Raw genomic sequence first — 4,452 nt, forward strand, 5'->3', positions numbered from 1 at the left:
CTGGGCGATGGCCTGGCTTCGTGCTGGGCCTCGTCCGGCAGGCCTCGTCCGATGCTTATTCGTACGATGCGCTTCCGATTAAATTTTCCGATTCCGGAATTCATTTCCGATACGAACAATATTTAATATTTCCGATTCCGGAATTAATTTCCGTTTCGAACAAATATTTAATATTTCCGTTTCCGGAATTATTTTCCGATTCCGGTAATATTTCCGATTCTGACAATATTTCCGTTTCCGGCAATATTTCCGATTCTGGCAATATTTCCATTTCCGATAATATTTTCCGATACGTACCATGTTTCCGTTTCCGGCAACATCTACGACTTGGATAATATTTATATTTCCGATACGATCCATATTTCAGTTTCCGGCAATATCATCGTTTCCGGAGTATTCATTTCTTGCCTGTGACGATCTTAGCTCCCACTGAAACCAAGATCCGTCGGTTCCGAATATTCATAGATGGAGTATTTAATGCCATTAAATACTTGATCCGTTTACGTACTATTTGTGTGACCCTACGGGTTCAGTCAAGAGTAAGCTGTGGATTAATATCATTAATTCCACTTGAACTGAAGCGGCCTCTAGCTAGGCATTCAGCTCACTTGATCTCACTGAATTATTAACTTGTTAATTAATACTGAACCGCATTTATTAGACTTAACATAGAATGCATACTTGGACCAAGGGCATTATTTCCTTCAGTCTCCCACTTGTCCTTAGGGACAAGTGTGCATTTCCTAATTCCTTTGTCGCTCGATGCTTGCTCTTGAACATAAGGTAAGAGTTGTCATCCTTATTATGTCCAGAGGTGTTCCTCGGTTTCAGAGTTCAACTGATCAAATAAACAGATAATCATAGCCTATGATTCATCCGAGCACGGCCATGCATTTCACAGTTTCTAGCTCTCCGAGTGGCCTTGTACAACTTTTAAGCATCTCATCCCGATTTATGGGAGGACAATCCCAATCTTGCGATCTTAAGATTAGACTTCGTTTGATAGGTGATTACCTGAGCGTTGCCTTTATAGCCTCCTTTTACGGTGCGACGGTTGGTCAACGTCAAAGCAACCAGTTCTCAAACAAGTAATCTCAAATCACTCAGGTATTGAGGATTTAGTGTCTAATAATTTTAATGAAATTTACTTATGACAGATTTTCATCTCTTACAGTAAAGTTTCATAGGTCTTGTCCGATACTAGTCTTCCCAAAGTAAGTATCTATGCAAATGATTATGACATTGCCATGTCCACATAGTTCAAGAAACAGAACTACTAGTCATCTTGCATTCTAATCGTCTAACGTTTTCTATGCGTCCAATTTTATAGAAAACTCCGACCAGGGACCATTTTCAACCTTTGACATTCAAGTTCACTTGATAAACATTTCTTAGTCACAGGACTGGTCCTGACAGTCTATCTTGAATATATCGTCAAATTTGAAGGGACTCATCATTTAATACTAAACCAAGATTAAATGGAATATGAAAATACATTTCATATATGATAAATGTTCAACCCCAATGTTTTATAACCATGGGCCTCAAACCCATCTTCTAAAACTATTCATGGAATTCAAAGCTATGCTTGATTTCCAGTGCGACAATGTGAGTGTTGCTTCTCACTTGTTGCATAGGTTTAGTTATTATGCTTTGCCAATCTTAATATCCTTTTTCATCGAATGTTCTTCGAGATATGATGATAAGATCTTTTGAGTATGTTTATTTTGTGATCTAGTCTTTCTTGCTACATTAGTGGTTCTACGCATTTTGCAATGAAGGACCATCAAGTTAGCAGACGTTTTTCTTGCTTTCAAGAGTGGTTCTGCGCATTTTTCAATGAAGAACCATCAAGCCAGCAGATAGGTGATCTACCCAAGTTCAGTGAAGAACTTTAAACAACTCTGTTTTATTGCTTTGTAGGCAATAATTACTTTTACTTCAACTTTATAGGTTGCTAGTGATGCTTTGTTTGGAATTACTTATCCAAGCAGTTCACAGATATGTGGAATACTTTCCAGCTGTATCTTAGAACATAGAAATTAATATTTTAATTTCCCACGCAACAACTCATGGTCTCCAATCCATGTTGCCATTTCAAAACACGATGCTTTATAGCTCGTCCTTATCAATGGTTAACTCCAAAGGGTCTTGCTTGATCCTTTGCCAGTGTTTATGCGTGTAGCATCAATATTTAGCATATCTTTATTTCCTTGAATCAAAAACTATTCCTATGTACCATTTCAAGTACCATAAGTATTCTTGATCTCAATCTAGTTGATCTTCACTTAGATCAATAGAGATTGGTATATGTTCGTCATGCCTAAAGTCATACGATACGTTTTTGGCGATCCTCATATTATATCATACATGATAAATTCTTTTGCAGAATAATTCCCAATTGAATTCTATTCATGTAACTTTAGCTTATCTAGTTTCAGTAGATACTAAATTTAGCTAAATTCTTTGACATATAATATAGGTTAAGAATCTCATTTAGACTCTTTGATGTTTAACTTAGTAAATGCTTATACATAGTTCAAACATCCTTTACTTAGATTTATTCACATGGGTCGAATATCTCCAATGGAGACTTTCGTGTTTGATTTAGTAAATGCCATTACTTAATCCAAAACAATATCATAAGATCTTTGTAAATAGATCTTAATACCCAGTATGTACTAAGTTTCGCCATGGTCCATCATTGATGAATAATCTCAAATCTAAGTCATTAGCATTTGAATTTTATTTCACAATAGAGAGATATGTGTGTGATACACATAGGACCAAATAAGTTTTTATGTACTCCCACTAAACTTCTTATATATCTATAAGAATCATGTACATTTTATGAAACTAAAATACTTATTAGCTTCACTAAAATACATTTCTAATTCCCAATTGCTTGCTTAAATCTGTACTTTAGATTTCATAAGCTAGCTTTCTTTTTCAAGCATTTATTTGGATCCACAAATCCTATGACATACCATGTACATAGTTTATTCCAACATTTGATTGAGGAATACGTTTTGTCATCCAATTGCTATATGTACCAATATGCAATCATTGCTTGAATTATAGACTTGAGCATTACGATTATGCATGAGGTTTCAACACAATTTACACCATGAATTTGCCTGTAACCTTTAGCAACTAATCTAGCTTTGTGTGTGAACACAATTCCATGTTTGATGGTTTTTATCCTTAAAACAAACTTGCAACCAATAGGTGTGAACCCATTCTTGTAAATCAACAAAATTTCAATTTTGTCATCAAAACATTGAGTATGTTTTATGGCCTCTAACCATTTAAAACATTTGAGTCTATATATGGCCTCTAACCATTTTAGGGAATCTAGGTTTCGTCATAGCTTTCTTACAAGTCACTTCTTTTAGTTTGACTGCAAGTTGTAGGTTTCTTTACTATTTAATAGAAGAATCTCATAGTTTCATTGACCTGATCTCTTATGTTTCTTCACTATCTAATAGAAGAATCTCATAGTTTCAGTGACTTGAATTCTATGCCTACTTGGGTATAGAACATCAAACAATAGAATATCAATAGCCACTTGAAGGTCCTTTGAATATTCTGTTCTCTTTGAAGCACTTGTAAAGTCTTCTAAGAGATGTCTATTCTTTAAAGCCACTTCTAAAGTCCTTAAAGAATAAGTTCGGATTTTCTGAAGCACTTCGAAAAGCCTCCGGAATGTCCGTTTATGTTTGTTGTTCGCCTCGAAAACTTTCGAGGTCTATTTTCTCCCACTTGTCATTTTGGAAACGAATCTCCAAAAGGACATCATTTCGAGCAAACAAACATTATGTTCTCAAAAATTCGTGGTAGAAACAATACCCTTGTGTCTCATTTGAATAAATCACAATGAAACATATATCTATACTTGGGCCTTAGTTTGTCGAATGACAAACACTAAGCTCCCACTGAGTTTTGCAACTCTCTAGATATATTTTATGAAAAGTTATTCTGAATTTACTTTTCAATAGCTTTGACGAATTTTGGTTTAGTTTGGTGGTAGTTGAGCATTTTGTTTTAGAAATTATAGGAAAAGTCTTTATGATTCATCATTAATCGAATCAAGTACTAATTGACTTCGATTATTCCAACTAAGATATGCCATATCTTATGGACCTAGATTGTGAAATTACACCACACAATCATTGATGATCATATTTGGTCTCAAGTAATCATCAACATGATCTAACCTAGATCTTTATGATTTCTTGCCAAGTGGATTTTATACTTCTGAATCTTTGAACTAGCCAAACAGATTCAACTTATATCACATTTGAGTAAATAAACCTATATTCACTCAAATCCATGTGAAATAATAAAGTCATAAAACCTTTCTTTAGCTTTGAACTCTATCGTCTAGGCGTTCTAACAATAGTTCATATTCTTTGTTACTTTCAACAAGTAAGACTAGCTTGTCTTAAGTTG

The sequence above is a fragment of the Spinacia oleracea genome, chromosome 3 (assembly GCF_020520425.1).
Source record: "Spinacia oleracea cultivar Varoflay chromosome 3, BTI_SOV_V1, whole genome shotgun sequence".
Classification (NCBI taxonomy): domain Eukaryota; kingdom Viridiplantae; phylum Streptophyta; class Magnoliopsida; order Caryophyllales; family Amaranthaceae; genus Spinacia; species Spinacia oleracea.